The sequence below is a fragment of the Phacochoerus africanus genome, chromosome 1 (assembly GCF_016906955.1).
Source record: "Phacochoerus africanus isolate WHEZ1 chromosome 1, ROS_Pafr_v1, whole genome shotgun sequence".
Taxonomy (NCBI): Eukaryota; Metazoa; Chordata; class Mammalia; order Artiodactyla; family Suidae; genus Phacochoerus; species Phacochoerus africanus.
Genome location: NC_062544.1, coordinates 128,869,090 through 128,893,139, shown reverse-complemented (window position 1 = coordinate 128,893,139; position 24,050 = coordinate 128,869,090). Strand labels below are relative to the sequence as shown.

The window sequence follows — 24,050 nt, the reverse complement described above, 5'->3', positions numbered from 1 at the left end:
AGATTTTTGCTATACCAGCCTTAAAAAGACCCCTACACCCCAAATGAGGATTGTAGGTTGTCTTTATTCACCATCTCCCACCCCACCCCCTTTCCTGAGACTTCTGCAGTGACACCAGAATCAGGGACAGCCTGAGAATTCTGAAAGCTGAAAGCATTTGGGCTTGTCTTTCAACACATCTAAAATACTGTGGGAAGGTCTATTTCCACATCTGATGAGGGAGGTAGCATTTGTTTAAAGGCTTTGGAACTTCTCCCTGATTGACAAGTAGACATGGAGATCTCTATTGATAAGAACTTTCCAAGAACTGATAAGATTGTTGGGATGGTTCTAGCATTTTCAAAAACTTTGTTAGTTGGTTTGTATTGGGAAGTAGTGGATCATTTGTTCTGAAATGATTTTTTAAAATTCATAACTACTTCATGTCTTTGTATCTCACTTCCCCTTTCATCACATATTTATCTATTATTATCCTAAAATTGACATAATATCATTATTCACATCCACTTAACCTGAGGAAATCTAAAGTCTCTTACCCAAAGCCATTTATTTATCATCTCAAATACCGCCTTCATCAAGCAGTCTATCCTGGTTCCCTAATACTCTTGAGGATGTCGATATCAGTTGGCATCTCTTAGAGACATCCACTATTCCATGAGATATAATTATTTTTGAAATTCCTTTAATTCCTCCAGTTATACCAAAACTCCTCCAGGGAAGAAACCATTTATAACTCATCTTTGTATTGCCTTCAGAGTCTGATAAATAGGCAATTCAGAGGATCCAAAATGTCACCATTGCTTTCCACTCACATTTCTTCTAAGTCACACCCACATTTCCCTTTCATAGAAGTACACTTGTATTTGGAACAAGAAAGCATATCAGAGGACCATTCTGGTTAGTGAGTTATGGTTCTTAACTGCTGACATAACAGAGTCCATCATCCACAACAGGTGATTTTCGGAAATGCAGGGGAGGGATATTTTGTCACAAAATGTGGAAGATTTACAACTGTGGGGGGGATCTTCTCCCCTCTCCCAGCAGCCCTGGGAGCTATTTGCTTTCGTTTAATAAAGACTTTTCTTGCTTGCTGCCTGTGGGTTCACGGAGTTCATTCTTCGATTGCCGTGAACAAGAACCCGGATTCTGATTCTTGCTGATATCATCTTTTGGGGACTTGTCCAGGGTCCAATCCACACATCTGTTCTCAGAAGATCTCCAGCAGCAGATTAATGGGATGTCCAATACAGCTCCAGCTTTTGGAGCTGCCCTCTGGAACTGGTTAACATCCTCCTTGTGAAAATATTTCCTCAGCATAGCCATCATTGTGATCTTGATTCTTTTATTCAGACCCTGTGTAATTAATTATATTTCTCACTTCATTACATTATGATTAAAAGCTATCAACCTTCAAAAAAAGATTTACAACTGAAGTTTAGTACCCAGAGTCCAAGGATGCTAAAAATTAAAATATGAGGAACTGTTCTCTGTAACTAGAAATTATCCTGCTAAAACATCAGTGATGTCCCTAGTGAGAATGCTGTTAGACTATTTACCTGGCTGTTTTAATAATAGCCCTCATTATTTTACTTACTTTATGCTAGATAAATATTTACCTACCCATAATTCTCCAAGTTTAGCGGAAGTCACTAAAAGATGGATTATATCACAGTCACGTGGAAGATGGATTATATCACAGATTGCATGGCCCCACGCCTAGAATTTCTGATGAGGTCTGTGATGAGACTGAAAAATGGCATTTTTTACACCTTCTCAGGTGATACTGATCCTGCTGGTCCAGAGACACACAGAGGACCACAGACCTACTAATATTTAACCCCTTGGTTAACCCATTAGTATGTAACCTCATGATTAGCCTCTGAGTTGTATTTTACATTATTCCTATTTTTCAATGAGAAAGCCACTTTAGAGAGGTTAAGTCTACCACTCGTCCACAAATACATAATTAGGATGTTGTAAGTATTGCTTAATAGATAAAAGAGTGAGCCAAGAAATTCATTAGTTTGGACAATATGCTGAGAGTTTGAAGTGAAGTTTCTAGAGACAGGCTCCTTGGGTTTGCTGATTCTTAGCTGTACAATCTTGAGAAAATTATTTACATTCTCTGAACCTGTTTTGTTTTGTTTTGTTTTTGAAACAGTAATGATAATGGCTGTCTCTCATAGACGTCTCATGAAGATGGAATGACATGATGAACAAAAAGCTTAGAATGTTTTAGGAGAGAAGAGTAGAGTGAACAGTAGCTCTCAAAGAGTTTGCATCCCAGCAGAAGAGCCAGATAATAACCCTATAAAAATATAAATAGGGAATTCCAAACCCTTAGAAGTGCTATGAAGAAATAGAATGGGACATGACTTGGAGACAGGAAGTAGGGATGTTGACTAAGAGGGCTCTTCCAAAGCCCTTTGTGAGGCTATGAAAGATAAGAAGCCAATCACATAAAACTGAAGAATGAGTGTTGCAGGCAGAGACAAGAATAGGTAGAAAGGCACAGAGGTAGGAATATATTTTTATTATCCTAGAAACTGAAAGAAAGCTAGAGATGTTAGAGAAGAGCAAGTGCAGAGGGTTAGAGTGGAGTTGGGGGGAGGAGAGGCAGGGGAGAGTAGTAGAATGCAAAGGGTTAGCATCAAAGTGGTTGGTAGCCATTGATTATCATGATGATAGGTAAGCATTTTATTCCAGAGACAGTGAAAAACCTATAGGGGTGTTTCAAGCAAGGGAGTGACTTGATTGGATATGTTTTTAAACAGATCAGTTTCACTAATATATTATGAATGGATTATGGCAATCAAGAGTAGAAGCATGCAAACCACTTATGCAGCCACAATGTAGACCAAGTGGCTTGGGTGATCAGAGAGTTGAAGAGAATGGAGGGATTCAGAATGCCTGGGGCTAACTGATAACATATGGAGGAGCAGGGTGTTCGGTTTAACGATAGTGTGGATGGCCAGACAATCTGCTATAATAGGTAAAGATAAGGTAGATACATATTTTGGAGTTAAAAAGCACATGGGGTAAGTTCCCATTGTGGCTCAGTGGTAACAAACCTAAATATTATCCATGAGGATGCAGGTTCGATCCCTACCTGGCCTTACTCAGTGGGTTTAGGATCCAACGTTGCCATAAACTGTGTATAGGTCACAGTGGCAGCTTGGATCTGGCATTGCTGTGGCTGTGGTGTAAGCCAGCAACTGTATCGCCAGTTCAACCCCAGCCTAGGAACTTCCATATGCCATGGGTACAGCCCTAAAAAAAAAAAAAGAAAAAAAAAAGTGCATGGGGGATGTAGGATGGATTACACAGGCCAGAGGAAATGTGGGGCGGTTATAGATAAGTTCATTATCTTAATTGTGGCCTTAGTTTCATACAAGTATATCCAGACTAAAACTCATAATGTTACATGTTTTAAATATGTGCAGTGAGTCAGTTATACCTTCATAAACCTGTATTTTTAAAAGCCATTGGTGGGGGGGACTGCATCATAATATGCCAGGCCAAAATATGCCACTTTAGCATAAAATTATTTTGTACTGAAGGCACTGAAATACCTTTCTTCAAAGAGGAAGAAATATAGAGCAAAACCAACAATCTGGAAAGAACAGAGAAATTTACATTTTTTGTTTGTTGTTGACTTCTAGAGTTCAAGGCTTTTATCCCCATTAGCCTTGAGGAAGACAGTACTTGGAGAGTCTTCCTGGACTAAAATGTATCAAAAGTCATGGTCTGCAAAGCATACATGATCATGTACCTTTTAAAAAAATCATTAAATAATTACTATGAAAACATTGGCATGGGAATGGCGATCAATATTCTAAATGTTCTATGGGTGTGATTTCTCTCTTTACAAAGTTTTCTCTCTAAGATTTATTGTCTCATTGAGGTGTGTTTAAAAATAAATAAATAAGACAGTACTGAGCTGGGGAGTTACACACAGGCAGCCAATCATTTAAAGACTCATTAATCACTGGTTTAAATCCCAGGGTATCCAGCCATCCAAATTAATGCCTGAGATCTTGTTCTGAGTCATGAATGAGCTATCAGACCTTGCACAATAAAGCCATTGGGTCCTCAGAAGATATGAATGCCCCTTCATTTCAAACACATACATTGAAGTTTACAAATTCCCTAAAACATAAGTTAATTTATTCCAAACAAGAATTATATTATACAGAAAGAATCCAACTGGAAGAGAGAAAGAATAGATTTTTCACTACTGACTAAACACTATAGGATGTTAAAAAGAATCCTAACCTGTTCACATTTCACTCGGACACAGTGTTGCGGAAACCGCAAAAACCGTGGCAGTGGAAGGAGACAAACAGCACTCAGAGATACGGAAAAGCAAGGTTTATTCAGCACTGGTGCGGGCTCAGAGGAGTCACCTCCAGAGTCTGAGCACCAGGTCTTTGTTCTCAGTAACTTTTATACACTTACAAGGTCTTGATTTTCCCATGTAAGCATCCCAGACCTCCCCCCATCCACAAGCAGACAGTGTTCCTCTCTAAGAAGCTGAGCAAGCAAGGTTACAGAAGTGGAACTGATAAGCAATGTTGGGTACATGATTAGCAGGGCTCCTGGCTTGGACATAGGGCACACAGTTGTTACATTATTACAAGAAGGGTGGTATAGTGACAGCATAGCTGGAAAGGCTTACAGCTGCCTTCTTAACCAAGGGGGCGGGGTGTTCTTTAGTTAAAACTCTATTTCAGCAGGACCCTTCAAATTATCCACTACTTCATGTAATGGTAGAATGATTAGCTCCAATGCCACAGGGAAAACTGCCTTTGTTGACTTTTTAAGAGATGGTTCAGTAGACAAAAATATTACCTACATTAAATAGGCAAGTTAAAGAAATTCCAAGAGTAATTTTAATTATACATAGTTTTCAACTTACATGCAACCATTAGCTACTTACTCTGCCTAAGAGGTGATGCTGCATTAAGGGCTCATCTATTTTGTTCAGACCTTCACATATAAACTTAGAATATGGTAAGTGCTTGACAAATGAGAGCCATAGCAAATAAGTAGTAGTAATCACACTTGTTATGGGATCAGAAGTAGTGATTATAGTAACAGATGACACAGGTAAAGAAAGATCTCTGTGAACAAATATTAGGGCTTCTGTGAGACTAATCATCCTGTGGTTTAAGGTTTCTAAGCACTCAAATTAAGGAATTGTCCTGAATAATTAAGCAGTTTTGGAATTTGATGATTGTTCCCTTAGGAGGTTATTTCTCTGAGGGAGATAAATGGTCATTTACAGAGACAGTTCTTTGTTCTACCTATAATCTCATTACACTGACATTCTACTTTGTGATTTTTCAAGTGGAGCTATTCATTTATCTTGCAGGTTGTTTAATTATTAACTTTTCTAGTACAATCTAAAGAAATAATGAAAATTCTAGATAAGAAATTTGTAGTTTATATCAAGTGTAGGGCTGAAACAGAGCCAAAGTCTTGTTCTACGTGATTTATTACTAACATCCAGAACAATTTGGACTAGCTTTGAGGTGTAAAAGGTTAAAAGATTTTTCTTTATTTCTACCTACGTATATATTTAGGGATATTTATAAATATATGTTTCATGGTAAATTTGATGCTTTTTTGAAATCTAAGTTTTCCTGAATTTCACTAGCCAAAACTGTTTCCTTCATGTAACTATCCAGGTGAGAGGTGGTAAATTTGAACAGGAATATTCATGATATCAGGTACTATGTTGTACCATTTGGGTTATATATTGTTATGGACATTACAAAATGTATTCATATCTAAGATCTCAATCTATTGATATTGCAGTAAATAATTCCAAACCAAGAAGAATTGAGAAGTAGAGAGGCAGAGTGACAGGAACAATCTAGTCTTATCTTTTACTGTCATAGGATAAGGTAATTATCTCAAGCAGTAGAATATATTCAAAATATAGGCCCCAAAATAAATTGGAGCCCAAGGTTCTTCTTCCCTTTTCCTCTATCACTTCCTCCATTTTTCCTATTATTTTCTTTTTTAATTGAAGTATAATTGATGAATAATATTATATAAAGTACAGGTGTACAATGTAGTGATTCAAAATTTTTTAAAAGATTATACTCCATTCAGAGTTATTATTAAATATTGGCTATATCCCCTTGTACCTCCTACTCCCCCATCTCTATCTTATCCCTCTCCTCTCCCCACTGGCTACTACCAATTTGTTCTCTATTCTTTCTTGATCAAGAACTTGCTGTGTAACTCTGAGAACTATGTATAGATACTTACATCACAACACGACAATGGGAGGAAAATTTATGTAGACATGTATGTGTAATTTGGTCCCCATGCTATACAGTGGAAAAAAATAAGTAAAATTTAATTTTAAAAAAAAGAACTTGCAGAGTTGTTTTTATCCTCCTCTAGAACTGACACAGACTGAAGCCACCGCTTGCTCCCAGGGCTTCCTCTTTCTGTGTCCTTCATCTCACAATTAATATGGAAGAGAGAGTAGAGATAATGGTGTTTACAAGACCTTCTGCATTGCAGGTTTTTTCTTTTTTTGGGGGGGGCAGAACTTATGGTCAGGTCTTGTACATTATCAACACGAAGGAATAATTATTGAATACCAGCTTCAGAGGATGATCTCTGAAGTCATTTGGTCTAACATTTCTATTAGCAACTTACTTATCCAGAAACAAATAAATAAATGTCTCAAAACAATAGATTGATTGATTTTATTTTGGTAAGTATATATCATATATTTAGGAAAATGTAAAATGCACATGTACATTTTAAAGAGTAACAGTGAGGAAACACCTAAGTATCCACCACCTAGCTTACAAGATAGAATGTTACCAAGACTACATCAGTCCCTCTCAGAGGTATTCATTATCCAAACATCTCTGATACTCATTACCTTGCTTTTCTTTATAGTTTTGCCACCTAAGCATGCATCCTAGACACTATAATTTAGCTTTGCCTCTTTTTTGAAGCTCACATAAATGAATTATAAGTATATATGCTTTTGTGCCTGAGTTCTCTTACTAAATATCATGTTTTTGTTCACCTATGTTGTGAATTCATTCACTTTTATTGTATAGTATTCAATCTCTTATAAATATAATATATTAATTCATTCTTTGGGGGAACATTTGGATTTTTCCAGACTTTTTTAGGGTTTTGCAAATAATACTTCTCTGAGTATTCTTGCATATGCCTTCTGTTGCCTATATGAGAGTTTTTCTACAATGTACAGAGGAATAGAATTTCTGGGCTAATGCATATCTTTACTTTTAATATTCAACTGTTTTCTCATTTGCACTCTTAAAATATTTAAAAATATAAAACCATGATTGTCATACAAATATAAAGCCAATAGCATGAAATATTTATGTAACTCATTAATCAATGAAGGAATTTATAAATGTCACAGTCAGTTTAGAGAAGAATCCAAAGAACCACAAATATATAGGCATCAAGAATTCTGATGGGAGTTCCCTTTGTGGCCTAGCAGTTAAGGAACCTGATTAGGAACCATGAGGATGCAGGTTTGATCCCTGGTCTTGCTCAGTGGGTTAAGGATCTGGCATTGCCTTGAGTTGTGGTGTAGGTCACAGATGCAGCTCGGATCTGGCATTGTTGTGGCTGTGGCTGTGGCCAGCAGCTATAAGTCTGATTCGACCCATAGCCTAGGAACTTCCATATGCCACAAGTGTGGCCCTAAAAAGCAAAAAAAAAAAAAAAAAATTCTGAGAAGAATTTACAAGTAGATGTCAAATTGGTCAACATATATTGGGTAATTATTAATAATTATTAATGCCATTTTAATGGATACAATTTGTATTTCTCTGAACAGTAATCATTTGTATTGCTATCAGTTTTGTAGTTTACAGAGCTGTAAAATAGCTCAAGGACAGCAATAACCTGGAAGGGTGCACTTGATGGGAACACTTAGTAATCTTTTTGGTCTTTATCAAATCTTTCACAATTTGTCTCCCAAATATGACTTATCTCACCTTAGCAATACATGTGAGTTCCCATTCCTATACATTCTTGCTGCAGATGGTAGTGTCAGACCTTTTATCAATTTGGTGGGTCTGTGATGGTATCACATTGTGGTTCTACTTTGCATTTTCCTGATTACTAATAAATCTAAGCACCTTTTCAATATGTTCATTGGCCATGTGGATAACCTCCTTTTAAGAAGTACTGCTCAAGTTTAGCACATTTTCTCATTGGTTAAATCAATTTTTCAGAGCTTGTAGGAACTTCAGCAGTCATCCATCTAGTATACTAATGCCCCCTCTCCTGTCATTCTTCTGCCATCTTGACAGTGTGGGTCTTATCTGTATGCCTGCTATTATTTACTTGATATTTTTCTTTAAATTGATTCCTTTTATTGTTTACATACTGTACATTGATTTAAAATTAAAATTTTATGAATATTGTAAATGGAAAAACCGATATCAACTTGGCATAAAAAGAAGATAACAGTTAAATGAATACAGTAAAAGCAAAATCACATTGTTAAATTTAACTAGGTAGATTGAGTCCCACTCTCTCTCCTCTTTTGCTTTATATCTAGCCCCATCCCAAATTAGGAAGGAAACAAGCAACTATTAGAGCGGTCTAAAAGAAATACTAACACCAAACAGATTTTTCCCTATCTTAATATGAAGATTTGTAAGGAGACTGACATGGGAATACAATCTCAGGGTCTGGTTCAGTGTGATTTAATGTCACATCCAGATCCTGGTCCCATCTAAACATCTGTTGTGGTCTCCAGAGGAAGGATTCTGCACACTTTGGTTTTATCTGACCCACTTCTTTTAGAGGTGAAGGAGTCGAGGCGGTCTAGAAAGGTAAATGAGAGATAAGCAGAATAATACCCCCCTCAAGATGTCTACACTCTAATTCCCAAAACTTGTGAATAGATTACCTCATACAGCAAGAGTCTTTGCAAATGTGTTTCAAGTTGGACCTTGAGAAGGGAAGGTAATCCTGAATTATCTAGGAGGGCCCAATATGATCAGAATCCTTAAAAGCAGAATATCTTGTCTGACTAGAGTCAGAGACTTGCAGGAGCAGAAGAGGCAGGAGAGCTTTGAAACCTGAAAGGGACTCATGTTATTGGCTTTAGAAGTAAAGGAAACCTAGAGTCAGGAAGTGTAGGTGACCTCTGGAAGTGGAGAATAACCCCTGGCTGATAGCTAGCCAGGTAACCTCAGTCTCACAATGGCATAGAGAAAAAATCTGCAAACAACCTGCAAAGAACAAATGAGCTTGGAATCAGATATTTCCCCAGAGTATCCAAAAAAGAGCCCTGGCTGGCCAACACCTTGATTTCAGCCTTATGGAACCCAGAGCAGAGAAACCAGTCAAGCTTACTGGACTTGGGACCTATAGAACCATGAGATAATACATTTGCATTGTTATAGGCTGCTAAGTTTGTGGTAATTTGTTACAGCAGCCATAGAAAATTAAATATACTGACCAGTTCAAAGTTACACAGCTATTTCAAATCACGCTTAAAACCAGAACCCAATCTTTTGCCTTCCATTCCAAGGCTTTTTATACTATATTGCATAATTACATTTATTGAAAAGATACATTGGCATATAATAAAATATATAAGACTCTCCTTAAATTGTACTTCCCATTGTACCTGCTTCTGTCAAGGTTGTTGATGTGTTTATGTGTTCCAGGGCCACAGAACTGCAAGAGAATGAGATGTAGTGAAAATTTTTAAATTATCCTCACAGAGCAATGGCATTTGAACCACATTTTCAATCCAACAATTTTCAAACTGGAATATTTTGTGCAAACTAGATAGTGTCCCAAAAGGTAAAGGGCAGAACATGTGAGTCACAGTGCTGAGGAGATAACTCATTCTTCAGAAGGTTAAAAAAAAATAAGGAAAGGAAAGAAAGAAAAACAAACCTAGGACAGCAAAGTTCAGTGCTCTGATGACTTAATGCAGTCAATTTACAGTTCACACCACTTTTCCACAGAGGGCAGTGAATAAAGGATTGGCTGAGCCCGCTGCCTATTGAATAAGATGTCCTACTGAGGAGGAAATTAAATGTCTCCTGTCAAACACCTCCTGGGTTTGCTCTGATTTCCCTAATAAATACAAAATTTTCTCTCTCCGAATAATAGCCTTGTGGGCAGTGAGCTGTTGGCAAGAAAGTTGATGGGAAAGAGTAACTTCTCCCCAACCATCATTATATTTTCCCTCATTATGTGCAGACCACTCCATTGATGTCCAGTGCCATTGAAGATGAGGCAAAAAGAAGGCTTTTATGTCTCTTTCATAAAGATGCACAGGGTTGTTTTGGTTCTTGGCCAATGCAAGATAACAGAAGATGCTTCTGCTGGTTACCATAAGTTATGGTCATTTCTTGGTGAACCACTGAACAGGGAAATTGGGCAAAAATGCAGGAATTTTCCTCCTTTTCAGACTGAAAATTTTAACATTGTTCTGACCATCATGAAGCTTCAACAGGATATTCCCCCCTCCCCTTTTTTTGGCTACACCGTCATCAAGAGACCATAAAGATCAGTTTCACAAACCCAGTGTTGAACCTTCAGCTGGAATCTGAGCTTCAGCTCTGAATGATTTTGCTCTTTTAGAGAATAATTTTTTCGAGCTCCTCATTATCAACAGGCTTTCTTTCTGAACAGCACATTATTTTATACTCCAAAATTAAGGAGAAAAAATTCTATTTAGTATTTTTATAATCAACTTCAGCTCTAGTCCTGCTATCAAGATGGATTTTATATAAATTAATTAACAAGGGCTAAATAAAATGTGTTTTCAGGGCAGATGTTTCTCTCAATGAACACTGAAAAATGCTGGTGAGGATAAGAGTAATTAAATGCATCCCAGTCAGAGGAAATCTTACATTAGCAATTTCTATCAACTCCTTTGCTATCCAAAAAGATGTCCTGATCAATGTAAATCAGAGCCTTGCATAATTGGTGCAAAGGGAAAAATTGAACTATTTCTCTTCCCACTGTGAAATTTTCCACTGCAGTTCAACAGCAGAATGAGATCACCCTCGGGTTTCTCCACATCAATATCAACCAACTACATCAATCTTCTAGTTAGCTGAACACCTGCCAGGGTGTTAACGTGGGAGAGTCATAAAACTGAGTAGCAGATAATTCAGTGTTCCTTCTGGGTCTTAGTTTCCTCTTCTGTAAAATGGAAGTTTCTTGAGCTAGATAACATTTAATGAATTCTACATTCCATCCCACAACTATAACCTGTAATTTTATAATGTGGACTCTGTATGCTTTAACATTATTATTATTATTATTATTTTAAAGTGAGGCATGCTTATTATTTTAAAATATATACAAATTACCAACAAATGAAAAAAGATTTTAAAAGCCCATAATGTACACATTCAGAAATGTTTAATGTTCAAAGCAATGTCTTTTCAAACTTTTTATTCTGTATTTATAAGTCAGTAATTGGAGGTATATAAATATACACACATATGTAGATACATAAATTTTTAAATTACCATTTGTCATGTAATAAATTATAAACATTTCTCCATGGTAAAAAGCATAGATCTCTATAATTTTAACTACTGGAAAGAATCCCATTATGTACTATAATGTATTTAGCCAGTTTTCTTTCGATGGACATTTGTTTCTAGTTTTTCACTGTTACCAACAGTACTGGAGGGAACATGATGTACATACCTCTTTACCTACATAAGCATATTTCTGTGGTATAGAGACCCATAAGTAGAATTAATAAGCCAGAGCACGTGCTCATTTGTAGGTATCATACTGTGTTTCTATTGGGCTATGGATATTATACTGTGTTTCTATTGGCTGTTAATAAAATGTCAGGGGCATGAAAAAGTCCATTTCTTTTCCCAAGACCTTACTGATGTGACTTAGAGACTATGGGAAATAGACTCAAGTCATATGTGATTTTTAAAATTCTTACAAATTCTTACTGTGAACTTGAGATTTATGGGTTTACACGAAAATTACATGTATGTCATTTCTGAAAGTGTCCAATATACTTGAGATATTCGGTTTGGCAATATTGCTTTCCTCACCCATATAGTGAAGACACATAAGCAGATAATATCTCTAAAATCTTCTAAATACTTAACTTCAGTCGATGTGAACATATTACTTTTTCAGACAATTCATTAAAGATTCTACATTGAATGGAGTAGCCAACACAGTTATGATAAAGTTAAAAGCACAGTTTAGCCTTTCCTTTATCTTTCTTTTCCTTCTCTTTCTTTTGTTTCCTTCTGCCTTTGCTTTTTAAATAAAATATCAGTGATAAGGCAATGATGTAAATAGAACAGGGCTGGAAAAGGGGGAGTCAAGTAATAAGGAGTGCTCTTATAGACAGGGTGATTAGGAAAGGCTTCTTGGAGGAGGTGTCAGGGATCTGAATGAGGGGACAAAGTAAGTCATGTGAATATGTGAGGGAAGAGAGCTCCAGGCAGTGAGAACAGCTGATTCCAAAAAACCCAAGTAGAAATAATGTGTGGCATTTTATGGAACAGCAAGAAAGCCAATATATCTGAAGTGGAGTAAGCAAGAGAAATAATAAACTTGTGATATTAAGTTTCAATGTATCAAGTAGAGATGTCACATGAAGTGTTGGATATAGGGGAAGTTCCCCTCTGGCACAGCGGGTTAAGGATCCAGCAATGCTGCAGCTGTGGATCAGGTCACAACTGTGGCACAGGTTCAGTCCCTGGCCCAGGAACTTCCACATGCTGCAGGTGTGGGGGGAAATAAAAAAAAGTTAGATAAAGGCATTTGGCTTTCAGAATGAGCTTGAAATATATGATTTTAAATTTGTGAGGAGTCATACATGTGCAGGTGAACAACATACAAAATTGTTGTAGGGTACTGCTTGAAAATGGGCCATACATGCACACATACACACGTTTGTGATATGTGTAAATTGAGGAGTTGGTGTTTGCTTCTGTCCGGTACTCTGAGAGCCAGGCACCAAGATAAAATTTAAACAAACAAAAGATTTAATGGGGGAAATGCCCCGGAAGAATAAAGGAAGGAAGGAGTAGAAATAAGTGGGGGGAAACTTCAGACTGCAATGTGGGTCTGACACCTAAGAAAGGAGAGTGGCAAGGTAGGGGTTTGAGGTAGAAAACTTTCAGCTGCATCTCAGTTCTAAGAAAGCCTCAGCCAGACTGATGTTGAGTCCCTCAGCATAACCATCCATTGGAGGAGTTCCACATCAGGCAGAAATGGCCCATCTCTAGAACCCCTGCATGTTCTTAACACTGTGAGTACCTATAGGAGCACAGGACACATGCATGAATGGTGTGATAAATCTGAGGGTATAGCAGTTAGAGGCTATCATTCAACTACACTCTTTTCAGCTCTTCTTCAAGAGAAAAAATATTAGAGTGGTACACTCCAGGGCCAACACAGTGTCCAAAGTATAATTTGTTACTATATGCAATCTTTTAGCCCTGGAAATCTGACAAGTGAACTTTTATATTCACTCTCACTTAAATTAGAAATGAATGAAGCTCTGTATAAGGCTTGGGGATTTTCTAATTGAACACTCCATGGTGCAATGAGATTAAAAAAGGTGGGAGGTTCTTCAGAAAACTAAATATAGAGAACTACCATACGATTCAGCAATCCCATTACTGGGCATATGTCCAGATGAAACTATAATTCAAAAAGATAACATGCACCCCTATGTTCATTGCAGTACTATTCACAATAGCCAAAACATGGAAACAACCTAAATGCATATATATATATATATATATATATATATATATATATATATATACACACATACACAGATGAATGGATTAAGAAGTTGTGGTACAGGAGTTCCCACTGTAGCTCAGTGGTAACGAACCAGACTAGTATCCATGAAGACGTGGATTTGATCCCTGGCCCTGCTCAGTAGATCCTGCATAGGTGGGCAGCTACAGCTCTGATTCAACCCCTAGCCTGGGAACTTCCATATGCTGTGGGAGTGGCCCTAAAAAGACAAAAAGAATAACGAAGTTTGGGGAGTCCCTGTTGTGGCTCTGTGGAAATGAAACTGACTAGTATCCGTAAGGATGTGGTTTTGATCCCTGGCCTTCCTCAGTGGGTTAAGGATCTGGTGCCACCGTGAGCTGTGGTGTAGGTCACAGATGTGGCTCTGATCCTATGTTTCTGCGGCTGTGGCATAGGCCTGCAGCTGAAGCTCTGATTAAATTCCTCACCTGAGAACTTCCATATACTGTACATGAGGCCCTAAAATGCAAAAAAAAAAAAAAAAAAAGTTGTGGTACATATACACAATGGAATACTACTAAGCCATAAAAAGAACAAAATAATGCCATAATGACATTCAACAACATGGATAAGCTAGAGATTCTCACACTAAGTGAAGTCAGAAACAGAAAGACAAATACCATGATATCACTTATATGTGGAATCTAAAACATGGCGCAAATGAAATGACCTACAAAACAGAAATAGACACATAGACAGAGGGATCAGACTTGTGGTTGCCAAGAGGGAGGGGGAAGGGGGTGGGATGAATGGGGAGTTTGGGGTTAATAGATGAAAACTATTACATTTAGAATGGATGGGCAATGAAGTCCTACTGTATATCACAGGGAACAATAGCCATTCTCATGAGATAGAATATGATGGAAGAGAGTATGAGAAAAAGAATGTATATATACACACACACACACACACACACACACATATATATACCCATTTCTGCTGTACAGAAAAGTGACCCAGTGCATATGTTTACACACACACACACATATACACACACACACACATATATACACACACACACACACACACACACACACACACAGTACATACGTGTGTGTGTGTCTGTACTGGATCATTTTGCTGTACAGCAGAAATTGGCACAACACTGTCAATCAACTACAATTTTAAAATAAATAATATATGCAAAATTTTTAAAAAATCACTTTCATTCATTTGGTCTCACTTAATAGTGCAAGATGGATGGATGGAAATTGAGGTGTTTCAGAAAAGTCTTCTGCGCTCCAGGCAGAAGGTGAAAGTGAAGTGGCTGGGCCAGCCAGAGAGTATGCAAAGAAATCACAATTCTGGAGAAAAGGCAAGAATTAATAAATTTTGAAGGAGACAAGTGAGAGAATGGCAAATACATGTCTTCCCCCACCCCCCCATCCCAGTCCTCCCACAAAGATAAAAGCCAGCTCAGGAGCTGAAGTCATTTCTCTTTTTGTCAGTTTTAGCTGTAGTTCCACTAGCTCCTAGAGTTATTGGTATTTCCATTAACCAAAGTTGAGACTGAGCGCCTAGCATAGTTGCTCTGAAAGTAACATTTTTTACAATACATTGGGGACCAAATCTACAAATATGATTAAGTAGAATGATTAATTTCAAGTCGTGGCTAAAGTCAAGCAGACCAAAAGAATTCTATTACTACTCAGTTCTGGTCAGATATTTTATGGCCCAGTTTCTTAATATCTGGTTGGTAGGGATTGGTTTTCTTTACTACTAATGATTTCCATGTAATTTTATCTCAAACATTTTAGCTTAGTGATCTACAGGACAGAAGAGAAAGGGAGGAGTATGCATGGTAAACACATGGATGTTGGTGTCAGACTGCCCAGGTGTGACTTCTTACTTTACCACTTCTGACTGTGTGACTTTGGACAAGTGATTCCACCTCTCTACACCTTAGTTTCATTGTCTATAAAATGTCCCTTATTGATTGTTGAAAGGATTCAAAGTAATTTATATACAGTACATCGGAGTAGAAACTGGCCCCTAGTAAGTATTTTGTAAAGTTACCTGCAAGTATTATATACTTTAAGTTGTAAATAGACATTTATCTCCACAATCATTTCACCTTAAACTACTTCTCTGATCAGCTTGCCATTTTGTCTTCGCGAACAATAATATATCCTTTTGTGTTCTTGAACATATATATTTTTTTTTTAAAAAAGAGGAACTTGGGAGAACTGACTTGGATCTTGACACCATTTCTGTCTCCTTAGCGTGTAGGGAGTCATCCTGAAAACCTCCACAGGTACAAAGTTCGTGAGGAGGAAAACATTGATGCCAACACATAGTGATCCTATCTTCTAGGAGACTTTTTGGTCTGCACTGCTGATGCTGCATGGATGTTACATTCCAGTTCCACTGACCCATGTTAATCAAAGCACTACCATGAACAGACATCACTTGTGCATTAGCTTGAACCAGACCATTCTTTCCACTTATTTAGAGAACAAAATGAAACATGCATTTTCATCTATTTTTCTATTAGTGGCTTTTCCTAAATTGCACATGGCAGGCCCATTAATATAAGCCAGCCTCATTTAGTATAGGTTTTGCATTTGTGGAAATGAGAGGCTAACTGATTCATTATCTAAAATCAGCACAGGATGAGGGATTGATTTACTGGTATAGTTATCGCTTCCCTATCCTTAGGATGTATTCTCTTTGTATCTCTGTTTAGGCCTCGCCTGACTGACATTGAACTGACACTCATTCACTGCAGTGAAATTTGCATTTGACATCACCCATTGCATATATCCCTTAATTTTTTTCTCCTTTAAAAAATATATAATCCAACTATTCTTTGTAAATGGAAAGATAACCTGAGGGAAAGATATTGATGGCAGAGTTTCCCTATCCCCAGTGGAGGAGAGAGCAGCTTGTTGTATAAGTGTTTATTGGGCAGAGAAAAATAAAAGATGGTACCCTTTCTCCCAAGCTAACCAACAGTGTACTAAATCATCACTCACTGGGACAGCATTAACTACGGATATCTGCAACCTCTTGAACCCTCTCTCTTACTCTAATGACTCCATTAGTACCCACCACAACTTGTCTGTTTAAAGACTATCCATCTTAGTGTTTCTTGGTGAGCAGAACACTTCTACTTAAAATAACAATAAAGTAATAATTAAGACCAACTCCTACTCAGTTAAGTCTCTAGATTTCTGTACCTCCAGTAAAAGAGATGTATATCAACATCCAGAAACTCTTTTTTAACAGTAAGGTAGTCTGACAAAAAAAGGAGGGATGTCTTCCTGACAGCACAGATGTGCTCCTCTTGCTGAACAGTTGCTCAGTCTTGTGGATGTGCTCTGCCCCGGTCAGATGTTCAGCCTCTCTGGGAGACAGCTATCCAATCCCTGAGAAGGGACCATCCATCATTATCCATGGGTCAGAATTTACAGCAAGGCTAGAGGAAACATTTTGATTAATGCCTACATGGTGACCTGGATTAAGCCCAGGGCTGAAAGTTGTGGTGAAAGGAGGTAAGAAATAATTGCTTTTTTAAATAACCTTGGTCATTGTCTTCTTGTGGCTCTTATCAGGAATTCTAAGATTATTCCACAATATTAAAACTCAGTCTAGATTAATTATTATGAGCTCCTGTATCGTGGAAACCACAATGAGATAATGAGGTTTTGAGCCTCTGATACATAGTATGTTTGGAGTTTATGTACTTTTTTTTCCTTTTTCCTGAAGATTCAAACAAAACTGACTTCATTTGGTCAAAAGAGCCACATAGAAAGCAAGGAAGTTGATTTTGATGAGATTTTAACAGGCTTCCTCAAATACTTAAGATATTCTTATCTAAATGTTCCTGAATCACTGCTGAACAGTAAGAAGGTCTGTTAGGGGTTTTGATAAAAATGTTTATCAAGGAGTTCCCGTGTGGCGCAGTGGTTAACGAATCCGACTAGGAACCATGAGGTTACGGGTTCGGTCCCTGCCCTTGCTCAGTGGGTTAACAATCCGCGTTGCTGTGAGCTGTGGTGTAGGTTGCAGACGCGGCTCAGATCCCGCGTTGCTGTGGCTCTGGCGTAGGCGGGGGGCTACAGCTCCGATTCGACCCCTAGCCTGGGAACCTCCATGTGCTGCGGAAGCGGCCCAAAGAAATAGCAAAAAGACAAAAAAAAAAAAATGCTTCTCAAACTAGAACTGCCGGAGCTGTTGTATTCTTCTTCAGTTGTAAGGACTAGAGCAGTGATTCTCTTAGATGGTGGTCTAAACTCCTTTTATATATGATTATATAAATAGCAATGGATTTTCATCTACAAATTCTGATGTATAAGAAGCATTCATTTTCTTAAAAAAAAAAAAAAAAGAATAACTTTACTCCCCTGACATGACGTTGTGAGAAGGTCACTTTAATTCTCTGGTATTTGTTCCAAAACACATAATCCTAATCTCATCATAAGAAAAACATCAGAAAAAACGCATTGAGGGAATTCCTATGAAGTACCTGAGCAGGACTGCTCAAAACTATTAAGATCATGAAAAACAAGGAAGGAATGAGAAATTCACAGATCAGATGAGACCAAAGGCAATGGAATACTACTCATCCATAAAAAAGAGTGAAATAATGCCATTTAAAGCAGCATGAATACTACTAGAGATTCTCATACTAAGTGGAATAATTCAGAAGAAAGACAAATACCATATGAAATCACTCATATGTGGAATTTAAATATGGCACAATTGAACATATCTACAAAATAGAAACAGACTCATGGACATGAAGAACAGACTTGTGGATGCCAAGGAAGAGGGAAGACAGAATAGAATGGACTGGGAGTTAGGGGTTAGTAGATGCAAAATATTACATTTAGAATAGATCAAAAATAAAGTCCTACTCTGTAATATGGGGAACTATATTCAATCTCTTGAGACATGCCATGATGGACGATAACATGAGAAAAAGAATTATATATATGTATGACTGGATCACTTTGCTGTCAAGCAGACACTGGCACAACATTGCAAATCAACTACAATTTAAAAAAAAAAGAGAAGACATGACAACTTAATGCAGTGTGGTCCCCTGGACTGGATTCTGGAACTAAAAGGGCACTTAAATAGAAAAAACTGGTGAAACCCAAATAATGGTTTAGACAGTAGTAATGTATTAGTATCTTTTTCTTAGTATTGACACATGTTCCTTGTAAATGTAAGATGGCAGCAATAGGGAAGTGGTGAGGTATACATGGGAACTCTCTATATTGTATTTGCAATTTTTCTGTAAGTGTAAAGTATTTCAAAATAATAATTAAAAAAACAATAATGTACATGCAACCATAGCCCTCATTCTATTGGCCTGGCTGGAAATTCAGTCCTTGTCATTGCTGAAGCTTCTGGTACCCTCAAGGCATCAGTTGTTTTTTTTTTTTTTTTAATCTACAGAAGTTATTACTGATGCCGTCATTGTCTACACCCACAAAGTTGCTTAAAATCAACAACTGTCTCGTCATGTGTGGGGAGCACAGGCAAGAATGAGAATCCCAGACCTAGGGTTCATTTTTTCTTAAGTGTACCTGAAAGTCATGCCCTTAAGGCTTCAGTAAGAAACTACTGTAAGAAACTACTCATTGGGCCTCCTAACTTCCATCCACTTCCCAGGAGGAGTGAAAAAAAATAAACTCTCTTTTCTTGCTCTCCTCAAAGACTCCCACTTCTTAGAAACACCTACTATCCTATTTTTCCCTAAGCTCAAGCTCTCACAAAAAAGAATCAATTTCCTGCCATTTTTCACTGCTCTATCAAATTTCTTAGCAGGAAGAATACAAAGACTGGTTATTTGTTCAGGATGGATAGAGGGAAAACTACAATGAAAATAAACACAAACTGATATATAAATAAATTTTCCTGCCACTCGTGTAATTGCATGCTGCTTTATTACAGGGACCCCAATGACTTAATGTAAGGAAGTACGCCTAGTTGGAATCTCTACACTTTTTACTTAGGGTACTTCCTTCCTCGAATCTGGAGTTTCTAGCATCTTTCTACTCCAAGAAATGTGACAAGCCTCCTCTGCTGCTCTCACCTTTCTCCTTTCCATGGCGAGAAACTTAATGAGATCACTCAAGGCCTTGAGACCAAGAAGAGAGCAAGTCAAGGAAGAATGAAAACAGCACGGTAATGTTGATGGTGAGAAGTCAAGGTAAAGAAAGCTTCAGAGTAAGAAATTAAGGGAGATGTAGGGGGCTCTGTAAAGGGCTAGAGACCCCATTTGGTCTGGACAAAAACACAGCAGATCCCTGAGGCTGGGCAAGATCATGAAAGAGGTTGTGAATTGGATTCATCCTCAGTGTTTGTAGAGAAAAGTCTTAAATTCTTGAAACCCTAAAATCCTTTTAGTTTGTCAAAGTTAATTGAAGAGTGAGTGAGTATTCACAACTCTTTAGCTATAAAAATGGAGCTGCTCATGTTAAGTGAAAGTTTTTGGCTGAAAGTGTGCCTAGAAGACAGCACTGCCATAGTTCCTTCAGAGAGTGGTCATGGTCACTTCTCAAGAGACACATATCATAAACTGTGACTTTGGAAAAAATTCTTGTCTTTCTCACTTACGATCCTAACATTTGTGAAGTCTAACTGGGGCAAGAGAATAAATGGAAGCCCACATACAATAGGTCTAAATGTTTAAAAGTTGTAAATCAGTCTAATGAAACATAATCTATTCTGCTACCTTGGTAAATGAGTCTTCATTATGCAAAATCAAAAATGTGTGAAGGGAGTTCCCTGGTGGCCTACTGATCAAGGGCTCAGTGTTGTGACTTCTGTGGCTTGCTTTGCTACTGTGCCTTGGGTTCAATCCCCAGCCTAGGAACTTCTGCATGCTGTGAGCATGGCCAAAAAATAATGTGTGAAAGGTATCTTTTTATAAGTTGGATAGTTTGTGGAATATCAAAGGCAACTGAATTTAATTATTTTTGAGTACTGTTCTGGGTGTTCTGTTATTGAGATAATGATATAAGTTTGAGTAATAAAGACAAGATTTTTAAATGATTATATATCTATTGCAAAAATTATTTTTCTGGCCTTCATTTCCACAAAATTACTAGTTATGTTGTTATAATTTTCACTTATTTTATATTCTGGTGACAATCATAGACTAAAGAATTAAAAAATGAAATTTATTCTGCTTACATTTTAAATATATTTTATCAGGAATACAAATTAAATGTAAAAATTTGAACTTAAAATCATTTTCAAGTGCATTCAGAAGTTATTTTTCTTAATTAGCCAGAAGTATTAATAAAAATAGAGTCAAAGTATTAATAGTAATTATAAGTTAAGTCACAAGCTATTTTTTAAAACTAAAGTCATGTAATGTATTATTTCAATTAAATTATCTTGTCTACACTTGTAAAAATAATATTCACACTGCTTGGCTTCAGTATTCACCTAATTGCCAATATAAAGTATCAATGACACAGTTCATGCATGATATACTTAGGGTAGACCAACACACATATGCATTTAGAAATAAAATGGATATTTTAATATTATAAAATATGCTTTATGTGCAATTGCTTTGACTGCCATGCTAATTTACATATATCTCCAGAACCATCAACTGGAAAACCGTAATAGCGTTTAACCCTAGTGGAAGATGATACCTTTTTTTTTTCAAATTATAGCTCTCCCTTCATTTTTTATTGAGATTTAATTGACATATAGCATATTAGTTTCAGATATATAACATAATGATTCTATATTTATGTATCTTGTGAAACAACCAGCGCAATAAGTCTAGTTAACATCCAAGGACACACAGTTATGAAATTTTTTCCTTGGGATGAGAACTTGTGATAACTATTTTTTAGCAATTCTCAAATCTATATTTCAGTATTAACTGTAGTCATCATTCTATATAGTATATACCCAGGACTTATTTATTTTATAACTGGTAGTTCGAAGCTTTTGACTACCTTCACCCATTTTGTCAACCCTCCACTTCCCACCTCTGGCAACCACTGATCTGTTCTCTGTAACCCTGAGTTTATTTTTTAGTTTGTTTGGTTTTTGCTTTAGATATCACATATAACTGAGGTTATACAGCATTTGTCTTTCTATGTCTGACTTATTTCACTTAGCGTAATGCCCTCAATATTCATCACATTGTTCCATTTAGCAAGAGTTCCTTCTTTTTGTGGTCAAGTAATACTCCACATTTTCTTTATTTATTTATATTGTTTCCATGTTCTGGCTGTTGTAAATAATGCTGTGATGAAGGTGGGGCTCCATATACTTTTCAAGGTAGCATTTTTGTTTCCTTCAAGTAATTACCCAGAATTAGAATTACTGAATCATATGGTAATTCTATTTTTAATAGAACAGAATTTTGAAGAATCTCCACACTGTGTTCCATAGTGGCTACCCCAATTTACTTCCCCACGAGTAGTGCATATGCTTTCTCCCACATCCTTACTAACATTTGTTATTTCTTATCTTTTTGATAACAGTGGTTCAGACAGTTGTGAGGTGATATGTCATTGTGGCTTTGATCTGCATTTCCATAATAATTGGTGAGCATATTTTCATTTACCTTTTAAATGGTACTTTTTTGTGCAAAAACCAGTTGGATTCTCACAATCTTAGAGAAGGATTTGTAGGAGTTAACATGTCTTATATTTTACCTAGAGCTCTTCTACCACTCAAAACCTCCCCACAGTCCATAGCAACTACCTACATATCTTTACAATGCTTGGAAGCCATCACTTTTTGTTTTAAATTCACAGGAAGTGAAAAGAAGCCTTTTCCTAGACATGTCAGCTACAGCAGTGAATGGTTAAGGTTATAGATCATGTGGCATTGATGTGGGAGGCTGGATCCTGAGTGACAGAAGACCCCCATGTTCTTCAATAAAATAATTTTTGTTGGTATTTTGAGAAGAAATGCCACTAACATGAGGCTCAGGGCTGGGGTCCTTCTTGTCCAAGTCCAAGGCTTTATTTGTTCCTCTTATTGATTTGGTCCCAGTCAGGTCCAATGTCCTTACTGGTTTCTCTTGGTCACCAGTCAAGATTATTGGTCACCTGCATCATATTTCTGTCATTAAAAAGAAATCTTTGTTATGATAGAGGAGGGATTATATCAGTGTCACAGCACCCCAATCAACAAAATTATTTTAGGGGCCATAGACAGCCTTGGGGGCTAAGCCTGGCAGAATAAATGTCCTCACATATATTTCCCCTTTTCCTTACCCACTGTCTCAGGAAGGTGATTCATAGATAGTAAGGTGGTTGGTTGATAACACCTGCTGGAACTCACACCTAAAGTCAAATAACTTATTATTTGTAAATGCTGTCCCCTCTCATTGCTGGAAAAGGAGATTGAATCCTAATTCAGTACCTGGGACAGAAGTTCTAGAATAAAAATACTGGCTGTTGAGCAGCAAAATTGCCAGTATTAACAGCTTTCTAAATGACGCACTTTTTCTCCTTTCCCGTGAATCCTCTAGACCAGGCCAGACACCTTGAGGATCACCTTGTTGCCTGACATTACAAGCAGCATTTTGTGGCTGGCAAGATTTGGATTGGGGTATTATATAGTTGCATTGTAGGCAGTCCCCAAGAAGAGTGAAGACTTTCAGCAACTAAAGGGAAATGGTATCCCAGCATCCCTCTCTCTTTTACATGTAGGGTCCAGAAGAAAGTCCTGGCCCTAGTCTCCATGGTCCAGACTCCAAGACTTTACCAAGTCAAGGACCTATTAACAACTGGGATTTCTATCCTATTTGCTTGAAAGTAGTCCATATCCCAACACATCCCCCTCTGGTTCTGCATATCATGTTTCAAAAGGCCTCCATGACCACTAAACTGCTATAAGGGAGGTAGATCTGCCTCTTTTTTAAGAATGATACCTCAATCCTCTCTAACAATTCTATGCCAATGAAAATTACAGCCTATTTCACCTGGCCCCAAGATCCACAAGGGCCATATCTTTTTGTGCCTTCTGCCTTCTGCAAAAACTCAGCCCTACAAGTTGTACCTGTTTTTATGCACCTTTCTTTGCAACTATCATTTATTTTGAGGGATGTGTCCTCCAGAGGGCTCAGCTGCTGGACCCTGAAGGCCTACCTGAATCAGAATCTTCACAGTTTGCATGCCCTGGTCTAGCTTCTGGAGAAGCACAAGAAACATGAACTCCAGGTTCACCTTTTCCCTTACCCCTACATGTCCCCAGAGAAAGAGAGGTCTAAAAAGTCTTATCCAGCATAGAGAACCCAAAAC

General features: G+C 37.4%; 1 long non-coding RNA gene across 1 annotated transcript in view; it reads left to right on the top strand.

Moving 5' to 3' along the window:
* Positions 1-20,825, top strand: part of LOC125126477 (uncharacterized) — a 45,433-nt gene extending 24,608 nt beyond the window's left edge. Inside the window, exon 2 of the long non-coding RNA XR_007134644.1 lies at positions 19,717-20,825. This is a non-coding gene — a long non-coding RNA (uncharacterized LOC125126477). The remainder of the gene's footprint in view (positions 1-19,716) is intronic.
* The last annotated feature ends 3,225 nt before the right edge of the window (positions 20,826-24,050 follow it).